This window comes from Rhodamnia argentea, chromosome 5, assembly GCF_020921035.1.
Source record: "Rhodamnia argentea isolate NSW1041297 chromosome 5, ASM2092103v1, whole genome shotgun sequence".
NCBI lineage: Eukaryota > Viridiplantae > Streptophyta > Magnoliopsida > Myrtales > Myrtaceae > Rhodamnia > Rhodamnia argentea.
The window spans coordinates 24363807-24377567 of NC_063154.1; the positions used below are offsets into that span (position 1 = coordinate 24363807).

General features: G+C 36.5%; 1 long non-coding RNA gene across 1 annotated transcript; it reads right to left on the bottom strand.

Moving 5' to 3' along the window:
* Positions 1-11535: 11535 nt before the first annotated feature.
* LOC125315043 lies at positions 11536-12163 on the bottom strand. The gene is made up of 3 exons (XR_007198414.1): positions 12018-12163; positions 11821-11928; positions 11536-11718 (listed from the first exon to the last, which is right to left on the bottom strand). It is a non-coding gene; the product is annotated as an uncharacterized LOC125315043 (long non-coding RNA).
* Positions 12164-13761: the final 1598 nt, after the last annotated feature.

The window sequence follows — 13761 nt, forward strand, 5'->3', positions numbered from 1 at the left end:
TTCCCCAGCTAAGCATCCGTGATTTAAGTGGGGGCCATGGAGGTGGGTTGCTATGCTAGTCTCTCCCAAGGAATAGTCAAGGTGCGCACAAACTAGCCCGGACATCTCGGTTATAAAAAATAATGTTTAAAAAAAAATCACACGTCCACTATTTTTGGGAAAATTACCAAAAAGTCATAATCTTATTGCATTTGTTATAAGTCAATCTTTAAATAATAATTTGGGAAATTGAGTTCTAAACCTTTTGACAATTTCCCAATTTAGTCCATCCGGTCAATTTTAGCTAGAAATAGCTAATGTGGATGCCGACTGTCCTACGTGGCATCGCTATAGCGGACGTTGATAACTTTTGCAATTTTATATATTTATATAGTTTTATTTAATTTTTTTTTTTGTATTGTGGGCGGCGAAGGTCCAACGACCTTGTCGGCCACCGGGCCGAGGCTTGCGAGCCCTCATCAACCATAATTAAGGCGATCCTTGCCCGGATCTAGCGAGGATAAGAGTCGCTCTGGACCCTTTTCAGCAATCACTTGAGATTGGCTACGTGCAAAAAACAAAGAAAAAAAATAAGAAAATGAAAAAGTAGAAAAAAAAAGAAAAATAAAAAAAAATTATTTTCGCTAGGAGAAACCACACCGTATAGGACGATCGTTGCTTGTTGGACCTCCACGTCAGTATTTTAGGTTAAAATCGCTCGAAATGACTAAATTGGCAAATTGTCGAAAGGTTCGCCTTGCTTTTTCTTTTTTTAAATAACATTTAGATTTCCCGCATGCAAAAAGTTTAAAAAGAAGGGTAATGCCAAAAAGTAAATGAAAAACCAAAAGCAAGAGCGATGCAAGAACGTTGATCCAAATGACCTGACCCGAACCGAAATTTTCGGGTATTTTCGGGGTGGGGTCCTCAATAGGTTTGGGCAACCTGAAGAAGTTCGGGGTACTTTGACATTTCGGCTAGGGTCGGGTCGGGTACCCTAGCTAGCCGACTGGAACCGAAGGCAAATAAATATGCTTCATATATGGGAAAAGAAAGAAACACTCGCTCATGGATCTTACTCTTTCAAATTTTTCTCATAGACTCCGTTTGTTTCGTGAAAAATAACTTACAAGAAAATGTTTCTGGGTTTTTCGGCATTTGTTCCATGGAAAATAAATGAGTTAAGAAAAACATTTTCCACCCATTAAAAAAACACCTTCAAAAGTTGGGACATTGATTTCTTTTTTTGAGAAAAGCAGAACATTTTCTCTCATTTTTCGTTTTGTGGAAAAAAACTTACAAGAAAATGTTTCTGGGTTTTTTAGCGTTTGTTCGACGAAAAATAAACGAGTTAAGAAAAACATTTCCACCCATTAAGAAAACACCTTCAAAAGTCGAGAAATTGATTTCTTTTTTCGAGAAAAGCAAAACATTTTCTCTCATTTTTTTCTTCCTTTATTCTTTCACATTCTTTTTCTTTTTTCATTATTTTTATTTTATTTTTTGTTCTATTTTTTATTATTATAAATTCTAAAACATTCTTTTTTTATTTTCCTTTCTTCTTCAGCAGAAAAAATTGAGAAAAAAAAAAGAAACGACAACAAAATTGAATTTTTTAAAAAGATAAAAAGAAAGTAAAACTATAAATAAAAACTATTAAACTAGTACACAGAAGAAAATCAAATCTGATTTTCCAAACCGAGCTATAGAAAATATTTTGCAATTTCTTTTTCAGGTTTGAGCCAAATACTAAAAAATTTTGTTATTTTTCTAGAAAATGACTTTGGGAAAGCACATCATTTTCTGCGAAACGGAACGAACGGAACCCAAACTATCCTCCCCTTGCACAAGAGCTGCATCAGTTGCTAGCTAAGGCTGAATTCGTCCGCTCGACTGCGTTGTTGCTATTGTGGTGAGAGGAGTAGAGATCGCCGTCGCCATCGTGTGGAGGGACATCGCCAACCCCAAAGCCATCGGTTCCTTTGCGGTTCCATACCTGTCCTCACCGAAAATTCCTTTCATGCCTTCAAATCTGCCCTCGTCCCTTCTCGCCAAATGGGTTGCTTTGTTTATGTAATTTTGTGAACCCATTAACGTTGTCAAAGTCGAAAGTTAAAATTCAATTTAATTATTTGGCCGATCTTGATAAACAACTGAAAAGAAAAATTGATCAAAATATGAAAAAGATTAATTTGTTATAAGCATGATCAAATGCCAAACATTTTTTTATTTAGCTCATATCTAAATATTAACAGAGGATAAACATTGTTGACACCTAAATTTTGACTATCTTTTTAGCCATTTATTTTGCACAAAAATAGGAATTAAACTTTAGTTTATGCTAAAAATAATTAATTCATTTTTTATATCATGCATTGCATTTGCATGTTTATCGGATTGGCGATGGATGGGCATAATTGAATTGTTCTGAGCTCAATTAACCAATTGAATTGGATCTAATGGACACAGGTAGGTCGGACCAACACCAAGGACTCATTATGGACAGATGTTTGTTTTCTTTGCTGGTAGAGGTACATGGTGGAGCAAAACTTAAATTCCTTAAATAAATGTTGGAGATTAAATGCCTCGGCTAATGAATTAAGCTTCTCCATCGGCATATTAAAACTTTGGAAAATATGAACTCAACCAAGAGAGAACCTTTAGAAAAATTCTGCATACATTTAGTCTCCTTCCTGTGAGAATCTTTGGGTGAGCATTTCAATGAGAGATCCAGTAGCTTTGACAATACTTTTACTTCACATCTAAAGGCGCTCACGGATTCCACAGTCCACCATAATTAGCAGCATTTTTTATTTAGGGGGATCAATATCATCTTTTCGCGGCTAAAAGTTTGCATATGTATACGGATTGACCGCATCAAATTTGGGGGGCTAAATGAGAATATAATCTGTAAAATTTTTGTTTTAAATAGTATATTCCTTTTGTTTTAAAGAGGGAAGACTATATTTCAAAAGAGGCATTATACTGCACGGTCAAGGAATTAGAAGGGAATCGTGCGTGGAGATTCAATTTTTGTCTTGGAGCCCAATCTTCTCATGCCTATAAAAGAAGGGGGTTGACACAAATTTGAGGGGCTCACGATTCAGAATACTTGGAGCTCTTAAACAAGAGAAACAGAGAAGAGAGATCCATCGACAGCTCTTACACTGGAAATTAGAGAGTGATACACGTGAGAGGAGTAAAAGCTTTGGCCGAGAAGCTCTCCTGTGACCCGAGATTGTGCTCGACGAAGCAGTCCTTCGGTGCCCAGCGGATAAACGTCAGGATCTTGTTGCTTCCCAGAGATTTTGCTCACGTCCCACAAGTTGTTGGCGTTTTCCTGTGGACGTCCACTATCACAAGTTCATCAATCCAATCTCTGACACAACTCTGATTACGTGAAGTCCATAAGTATTATACTCACGGGAAGTTCATTGCCACAATAAAAAAGGGAAGAAATTTGTCTATTTTACAGGTGTGCTACGTGAATGAAGTGGTGCCTTTTGGATCTTTCACAAGCAAGAAAGATACATATTCCAAAGTCAATAACAGTAACACAAATCTGCTGCAACTTTTCTCCTATTGTTACCGATCTTGTGTGTCCAAACCTCAACCGAGTGCTGCCACAAGTCCTCCGTGCAAGTTTCTCCCGATTGGTCCAAGGAGTCCTAGCTTGTGCTGCAAATTTCGGAACCTAATTCGATTTAGGAAAGCTTATCCTTGGAGATTAGCTATATTTTCTTATTTTGAACGTTCACTTGCCTCATTTAGAAAATTTTGCAGATTTTAAGTATGTGGCATATCTTCTAGTATAATTTGCATATCTTGCATAAAAGTGGATATCTTTTCAAAAAAATAGATAGACTAGGAAAATTTTCTTTCATAATCCGCAACTTGTCACATGATTGAGAAAGTCCATCTTTAAGATTATTGATGGAATACTCGATTAGGCAAGGATTTGAGTTCAATCGTTAATCATAAGATTACGAATTAAAGATTGACTCAAATATTCACGAAATATTTCAAAACTTGCTTGATATATCCACTTTCTTGATTGAATTGATTGGTATATTCACTTTCCTCATTTGATTTGAATTGTTTGATTGTCATATTTTTTAGAATATATCCGTCCCATGATGTAATCTTGAAAATTTTAAATGATTCGCATTCATTCACTTTCCATAATTGAAAATTGCATATCTTTTCAAAAAATAGCATCATGTAGATAATTGCATATCTAATCCTTTTTGTAAATAATTAGGTTAGATTTCATTTTAGAATAGAAATTGCATGTTTAAATAGAATTTTATGTCTAAAATATATCTTAATATATTAGGGTTTAGGTCAATTTAGACTCTAAAATATGCAACATAAAAATTATTCTGGCATAATTGCATGTCTAGGTTTTAATTAATTTACATGTCATGTAGTTAATTTAATTAATCCATGGTTTCTCTTGTATATTCACTTAATTCAATTTGCATGTCATCTAGTTTAGTCTTGCATTTAATTCATAACATGACATCATTTAGAATAGGTTCATGCATTTACATAAAAATCGAAAATTAAAAAAAAAACCATCTTGTGTGGCGCATGCTCCCTTGATTATATTGACTTCTGGATGTTTGTTAATTGATTGTACACCAGCATGATAACCTTTGTTAGTGACTTAGGTTAAAAATCAATTAATGTTGCCTTCTCAAATGATTTTTCATGAAATAAAATGGTACCGAAAGGGCGTTAGAGTAATCTGGCGTAATCAAGTCTCCGAACTCTTAATCTCTGGTTTGTAGGAATAAAATAGTTCTCCCGCTATTTTATTTAGGTTTTTAATTGACCTACCATAAATAATTAGTGGCGGCTCCAAAATTAAAATACATTGCATGTTAATCAATTGAACCTTAAATTGCAATTTGGTATAGACTTGAGAGAGTCCGAGTTAGGTTAGTTAAATAATTAACCCGATAATCCATTAGCCTGGAAAGTTCCTGGATTTTTTTAGGTCGCGACAAACACATAAAGGAAAAAATGTGAAACTTCTTGATGTTCATCTCATGTTATGAGACCAAAAAAAAATTATGCTATGAAGAAAGTAATTAATATTGTTATAAATTCGATCTCATAGCAAGAGGATCAAAACTTTAAAATATACTTAAAACTTTCCCTTAAAATAATGATGCTAATAAAGTTCAAATTTTGCTAGATAATTAGATTGAATTTTAATTTTCAACTTTGAAATAAAGTTCCCATCAAACTATTTCGCAAAAAAATAAGTAGTTAATTGGGTGTTCATAAACCGTTATAACTAGAAATTTCTAACCTTTTATACAATTTTTGTAATTAAAAAATTGAGACCGTAATTTCAAATCACGACTTGATCTAGGCAAAGCAATAACATAATGCATAAAAAATTGATATTTGATTAGGCGTAATTCAACATTTATATTGTGAAATTGGTAATTTAATAGAGAAAATATAAATAAAGACAGTTATGCTGATTAGGTTGATAATAAAAGAAACAATAACTTTAAGAGAGAAGGGTATTTCGGTCTGTTGATTGAAAAAAGAAGTGGGTTAGCTGAACTAAGGTTGGAAATAGAGTCATCCTAATTTGATTCATTTTATTTGACTTTGACAAGCGGCAAAATTTGCTCGACTCACAACCATAACCAAGGAAGGGAGCCAAATAGCGATCAAGAAAAAAGATAGATTTGTATTATTTATTATCCTTGTATATTTATTAGTCCTCTTTCACAATTCTTTTAATTTATTAGCTTTTTATGTTTTCATAATATTAAAGCATTAAAAAGCTTTGTAAAGTGCATGACCCAAAAGCAACCAGTCGCTATGGATTCAAATAAGACTGCTATTTAGACTAGCACTGCACGTTACGTTGAGGCCCCAAAATCGATCGTCCTTCTTATGGTTAAGTCCATTTTACTTCTCTATTTTTTTCGGCCTAATTCCCTAATAAATCCCATACTTTAAATCCAGTCACAAATATGCCCCGAATTTTGTTTTGTAAAAAAAATCACAAACTTTCAATATTTATTCTCAAATCTACCTTGTGGTCCAGTCCCAACTTGACGTGACATTTCTACGTGGATGACAAATTCACCAAAACAAAGATGAGTGAAATTCTCCAAAATTAAACCGTTCTAGGATATGAAAATTAGGGAAGTCCAACGGTGATTTTCAAAAGGAAATTTTTAAAGAGGACCAATGGGGGCAGATTTGAGATTAGAATTAAAATTGAGATTTTTTCTTTGGACCAAAAATGGTCGGGAAACTAGACCTAAAGTTGGAGGTTTTTTTAATAAATTAGGTCTTTTTCCCCATTGTTGATCTATTGTCATTAATTTCTTTGTTGAATTAATTATATCTGGTTGAGTTTGCAAATATTTCTTTGTTAAATTCTTTTACCTTTTTGTTCTTTCGTCTAACTGAAGACAAATTTTGCTAACCTTGCTAATTTATTTCGGCTATATACTCATAACATTAGCAACTACATCTCTTGTGAATGGATCCTACTATCACCTATTAGCTAAGTTTTAGGGTTTTAGTTCAACTTTCAAATTTTCATCAACATACTAAAAACTATATGAGATGTGAAGATTGGTGAGTTAATGCTCGACAAGATCGCATCACCCAACTGATGATTGTCACATTTATTATCGATTTACAAAAAAAAATAATAATTCGCATAGTCTTTGCATTTTCTTCACAATCGGTGGTTCGATACTGTCGGATTGCTAGTTACTGACGTTTCAATTTTAGTTAGCACATGAAAGATTGCGAAGCAAAAAGCATACAGCACGATTGTCATAAACAATTTTGTAGAGAGATACTGGTAAGTGAGTGAAAGATTGCTAGGCAAAAAAATCGTGTAGCGCACTTTTGGATTATAATCATTAACACATTACTATTAACATACATAAGATGCGTAGAGACAAATCACTTTGCAAAAGTAATGGGATCTATAAATCATTGATCGCATATTTCTACTTTTAGACACGCGAAAACACTTTTTGAAAAAATGCGTGACATACCCATTGGGCTTCGTGATTTTTGGCAGCTTTGTGCTATTGAACTTATGCTAATTAAGTCTTTGTTTGGTTCATCGAGAATTATTGATTTAAAAAATATTTTTTGAAAAATGATCAATTATATTATCACTTACAAAAGTGAATGAAAGCAATTCTTTCATCATGAAGACAAATGTTCGAACACAAATTGTTATCAGTAATGTAACTATTTTTTATTATTTAATTATTCAAGTGATACATGCGTTAATTCTTATGATTTCAAATGACTCATTTTTCATTAAGCATATGAGGCCTAATTAATCGGTCAATTTTCTCTCAAACATGTGAAACATTACTAGGTGAGGAAAAACATACATTGAAATCATTAAATTTGGTCACCATTGACAAATTGAGCTAACATTCGAAAAATCACCAGATGACAATCGAGGGCAATCCCACATTAGATGATTTCACCTCAGTGTGTATTAGCAGGTTATCCGGCAAAAAAAGAAGAAGTGGAGACTTGTAGGTGTTTCGGGATGACTACACGAAGCACAAAAATGGCAGACATTTCGCGAACAAGATTATTTGCATGATATTTAGTGTTCCACCATTGGATATATATAACATGTAGTTCTATAGAAAGACCTTGACAAATTATGGGGGAAATTGTTCAACCGGACCTAAACCTATTGTATGGATGCCAATTCAGTCTTAATTTTTCAATCTTGCCAATTTAGTCATGAACTTTATGCGCAAAATTTTAATGTTGTCATTCTGGCCAATTTTCGCCGGATGTTGCCGACTTGACATTGTGCCATGCGGGACGATCGATGATAGGATTGCCACATCAGTAACTTCCGACAAAAATTGATCGAAATGGCCACATTGGAACTTCACACAAATGTTTAAGAGTGACGATATTGAAAAGTTTACAATTGATTGGATAATTTTCCCGACAATTATGGGCCAAGAAGGAAGATGCCTTCGTGTGCTAGTTCACATGAAAAAGCTACTTCCATTAGAGAGACTATTCCATAAGTGATGTGTGGAGCCAATGTTGTTCCTAAATCTTACTTCGAACCAAAAACAATTTCTTGCACTGATTAAAAAAATTAAGAGGAGCAACGAAAAGAAATGCAACATGACCCCCAATATTTGATATAGCATATGGATTTCTTTCCTTACATATCCACCATCAAGAAATTTCCAAATTGAATTCAATACAAAGCAAACAGCACCACCAAAGTGATTGATTTAGCGATGAAGGAGTGATTTGTCTATCACGAGTTCGATTCATGTTGTGAGAATCTATTGAACGACTAGTGCTGTGTTATCTACCAACAACATAACTTGTGCAGAGCAACCTTTTGACTGCGGCCATCCTTAGAGCTTCAAGTCAAGGGTGTTACGGAATAATTACAACGCAAACCTACCATTCCACAATAGGAGTTCACTTTAAAAAAATGACAAAAAAATCATGACTCAAACCGGATATTCCCCTGCACCATTTCCATTTCAACATAGAATGGCGTCAAAAATCACGAATCTGCCATTGTTGATAAAATTACGAAAAAGTCATATACCTATTGCATTTGTGACAAGTCAATCTTTAACTAACAATTTGGCCAATGGAGTTCTAAATATTTTTGACAATTTGCCAACATGGTATATCTAGTCAATTTTAGCCAGAAATAGCTTATGTGGAAACCGGTCGTCCTACATGCCACCGCCACCGCCGACATTGATTTTTTGCAATTTTTGAAATTTTTTATAGTTTAATTTAATTTTGTTCTATATTGCTGTTTGCGAAGGTCCGACGACCTCGTCGGTCAATAGACGAGGGCCTGCGAGCCCTCGCTAGCCATGGTTAAGGCAACCCTTGCTCGGATCTAATAAGGGTAAGAGTCATTGTGGACCCTCTCTGGCAACCACACGAGATTGGCTACAAGCAAAAAAGAAAGAAAAAAAAAATAAGAAAAGTAAAGAGTAGAAAAAGAATAAGAGAAAACTTTAAAAAAAAAAGTTGTTCATGGCGGTACCAACCACGCCATATAGGACGGTCGTCATTCATTGGACCGCCATGTCGATTTTTTTAGATTAAAATTGGTCGGAGTGACCAAATTAATTAATCCTCAAAAGGTCATTGATTTGATACAATTAAAATGTTCAAAAACTTAATTGACATAAGTGCAATAAATTTAGGACGTTTGATGGCTCTCCCTACCATTTTAATTATGAGGCCACTTACATGCCTATCCAATTAATCAGACCCCAATACTAAATATTTACCGATTAGGCTTCGATGTTTTCCCTAAGTAGGAACTTTTGCTTAGTGAGGGCGATTTCTCCCCTATTATCCGCGAATTAGTGAAAACATTAATTGCGCCAAATTTGTGGTTTTTCTTCTTTTTGAGAAATAGAATACCATCAAGAGTAAAAGCAACTGCCCACCCTAAAACAAAACATGAGAATTCTGAACCCTTCATGCTACCACAGTTCAAAGAAGGCAGCGAAACAAAATTTTAATGTTAAAGATTGATGATCAGAATTGGTGTAGGGAGCCCACCATGCTAAAGGAACACATTGGGCACTTCTACCAATCCCTTTATGAGTCAATTGGTTCGAGAAATTTCCAACCTGTGCTTGACCAGTGTACTTGTGTAGTTGGCGAGCAAATGAATAATGCCTTGTTGGGACCAGTCACAATGGAGGAGGTGAAAGAAGCGGTTTTCCAAATGGGAGCCACAAAGGCTCCTGGACCGGATGGAATTAATGGGCAGTTCTACCGCCATCACTGGGAGGTCGTCAAACAGGAGGTATTCAGAACTGTAGACAGATTCTTTACCTCAGGTATCCTTGATCCCTCCCTTAACGAAACTCATATTGTCATTATTCCCAAAGTGGCCAACCCAGAAAATATTACACAGTATAGACCCATAAGTCTATGTAATTTCAGTTACAAGATCATATCAAAGGTGATGGCTAATCGACTAAAACCTTGGCTTCCTGAACTTATAGCTTGTGAGCAAAGTGCTTTTGTCAGTGGTAGACAAATTCAAGATAATATTTTGATAGTCCAAGAAGTATTGCACCAACTCAGAATTAGGAAGAGGAAAAGGAAGTTTCAGGCGGTGCTTAAACTTGATATGCAGAAAGCATATGATCGAGTGGAATGGGACTTTTTGTGTGCTTGCATGGAAAAGATGGGTTTTAGTGATCGCTGGGTTTCTTTGGTGAAGAAGTGTATATCTTCTGTCACATTTAGGGTTAAAGTGAATGGGGAACCCCTTCAAGCTTTCAAGCCTACTCGGGGCATTAGACAAGGGGATCCTTTGTCTCCATATCTGTTCATTATCCTAGCCAATGTACTCTCAATGCTCATAAAAAAAGCACTCGAGGACGGCTCTGTGAAAGGAATACGATTAAACAGGTTCTGCCCATCACTTTCGCATTTGTTATTTGCTGATGATGCGATATTCTTCCTTGATGGGACTATTAGAGAATGCCAAAACTTGGCAAATGTGTTGAACCAGTATTGCTTCGCCTCGGGTCAATCAATTAACTTGAACAAGTCGGGAGTTTTCTTCAGTAGGTGCTGCCCACAGCAACTGAAAGCGAATATGGCAGCTAAATTGAGAGTGCCGATCATTGAAAAAACTGGAAAATACCTTGGCATTCCATCGGATTGGGGAAACTCTAAGAAAGAGATGTTCACCTGGGTCCTAGCAAGGGTGAATATGAAGCTTGAGGGGTGGAAGGAAAAGCTGATAACAAAAGCCGGAAAGGAGATTCTGATTAAAACAGTGGTGCAAGCATTACCGCAATATGCAATGTCCATTTTCAAGATTCCCATATCGATCTGTAAATCGATTGAACAAAGAATTGCATCATTTTGGTGGAATCATAATAAGGCAAACACAGGGATCCATTGGAAGAAGTGGGAGGTGCTGAAAAGCAGGAAGGACAGAGGAGGATTAGGTTTTAAAGACCTTGTTACTTTCAACAAAGCCACGTTAGGGAAACAAGCCTGGAGACTCTTACAATCCCCTTCGGCCCTTTGGAGTCAACTAATGAAAGGGATTTATTTCCCAGAAGGGAAGTTTTTAAATGCAAACAAAGGATCTAGACCATCGTGGGGGTGGCAAAGCATACTTGTGGGCAGAGAGACTATAAAACAAGATGTGAAATGGTCAGTGGGAGACGGATCTAGTATTAGAATTAGAGAAGACAAATGGTTGCAGCGGGGCTGCATTGGAGGGCCAGGAAACCAAGGAGAGCCTCAATTTGTAGCTGAATTGATAGATCAGGAGTCCAAACAATGGGATGATCAGAAATTGACAAATTTTTTTGATGAAAACCTGAAAAGGGAGATCCTAGCTATTCCACTCAGTTCCAACATGACGAAAGACAAATTAATATGGACTGGCAATGGCTCTGGGGAATATTCAGTTAAAAGTGGGTACAACAAAGTCCACTCAGGAGTTTTTATCAATAACAGTAACCACGCATCTTCATCTTACCAGCCTCCCAGAAAGTTGTGGAATTCAATTTGGCTATTGCACACTTACCCAAAGATCAAGTTTTTCTTGTGGAGCATATGCAACAATGCCCTCCCCACGAAAGAAAATCTCTTTAAGAGAAATATTGTACCTGACCCACTGTGCCCTGTTTGTGGTCGAGCACCAGAAACATTGGAACACTTGTTCATCCTCTGCGAAGGCACCAAACCGGTATGGACAGATTCTCAGTTCAGTATTAACTCCTCTCCTCGAAAAATTACCAGAATCGAAAGGTGGATCTCACAGATACTTACCTCGGACTCTACTTCACTGTCGAACGAGCTTTTCGCTGGAATACTTTGGCGGATCTGGAAGGGCCGCAATAACCTGGTCTTCCAAGGGCTGAAGCCATGTCCGAGAACCTATTCGGAAGATGCAGAAGCAGACCAATTTCTTTTCAGGAGATGGAACCCACTCGTGAAAAATCGCAAGAAAGGCAAGAATGATTCACCTGTCCGATGGGTTCCCCCGGAGAAGGGGACCATGAAATATAACGTTGACGGATCTTGGATCAGCGATGCCTTGGAGGGATCGATAGCTGGTATCTGCAGGGACTCCGATGGACTAATTATTGACGGCTTCGCCGTGAAAGTTGAAGCTGGATCTGCTTTGGAGACCGAAGCCCTAGCTGTTCGTGAGGCTCTGTCGAGGATAGCGAAGACACGAGAAGTACACTCATCTGATCTGAAGGTAATAGTTAGTACTGATAGCGTATCAGTTAAAGAGTGCTTATCAGACCAAGTTATCTGCCCATGGAATGCGAAGCCCATCTTGGAAGATAGTAAACAGCTCTTGGCCCAACTCGCTGGTGTCTCAATAATTCATGAGAACCGTGGGAAAAATCAAGCCGTGGATTGGATTGCGAAAGCTCACAGAAGGAATGCTCTCCCCAAGAATTGGCTGTCTATGCCCCCTCGCCCACTATGGGATTTATTGTGTTTTGATTCTGAACTTAATGTCTTTCATCCGTGAGTTAGTAATGAAGTTTATCTTATGACAAAAAAAAAACTAACTTTCACCGCTTCATTTCAGATTTCCCGTGCCCCGGCTCCCTTGTCCCCGCCAAAGTTCCGTCAATTTTGTTGAAACATCTAAATGTTAATTTGTATCTTCATCTACCGATTTAAAATTACTACACAGTCAGCATCAGCCCACGAAATTTCACAGCATTCACAGGTCGAATTCTTATTACTTGCTCTCGCATCGCCTTGGAAAAAAAAAAAACTAAAGCCACTTGTTGCCGGAGCACTTCAATTGTCATAAATCTGATTTTTTCCAGAAACTTCCACAACACTCATATGTAGATATAATTTTGTGAATTTGAATAACATTTTATATATTAACGGAGACTTTTTGCTTTTTACTTAAACGTAAACAGCGGGATTTAGGAAAGTTCTAGCAAATAACTCTCGAGTGAAAAAAAAAATGCAACAATAGACTTTTTTGCCCGGTTAATAGTAGATGCTAAGACACGAGATTAATAACGCAGAAAGCATAGTAAAAATAAAAGTGATGGAGATTTACAATAACGAAAACTAAAGAGAAAAAATTTCAAGCAATATATATATATACACACATACTCCGACGTGGTTAAATTTAATTGAACATCTCCTTTTTCTATTTAGGACAACTGCTATTTTTCAATAAAATTTGCTATTAGATAAAAAAAAGGTTGAGAATACATGCTCGTAATTTAAGTGTAAAGCAAATCCCAAAAGGCTTGAGAATACATGTAATTTGGGGTAAAGTACACTAGAAGTACCATAACTTTTATATGGCGTTCACTTGAGTGTCATAACTTTCAAAATGTTCACTTAAGTGTCATAACTTTTAAAAATCGTTCATTTGAGTGTCATGTTGACGTGGATGTCGGAAAAGCGGACGTGGCATGCGCGGGAAAGTTATTGTAGCACGCCAGAAAGGCGACGTGGCACGCCAGAAAGGTTGCGTAGCACGCCCGAAAGCGGACGTGGCACGTGCGGAAAAGTTCTTGTATCACTCAAGTGAACGATTTTGCTCCGACGTAGCACTCAAGTGAACGATTTTTGAAGTTATGGCACTCAAGTGAACGCCGTACACAAGTTATAGCACTTCTAGTATACTTTTCCCTATAATTTGGATTGCGATTTCATGCTTCATGAGCACGAAATCACAAATTTGTATGTAGAAATTGTCATGTTAGAACAAACATTTGT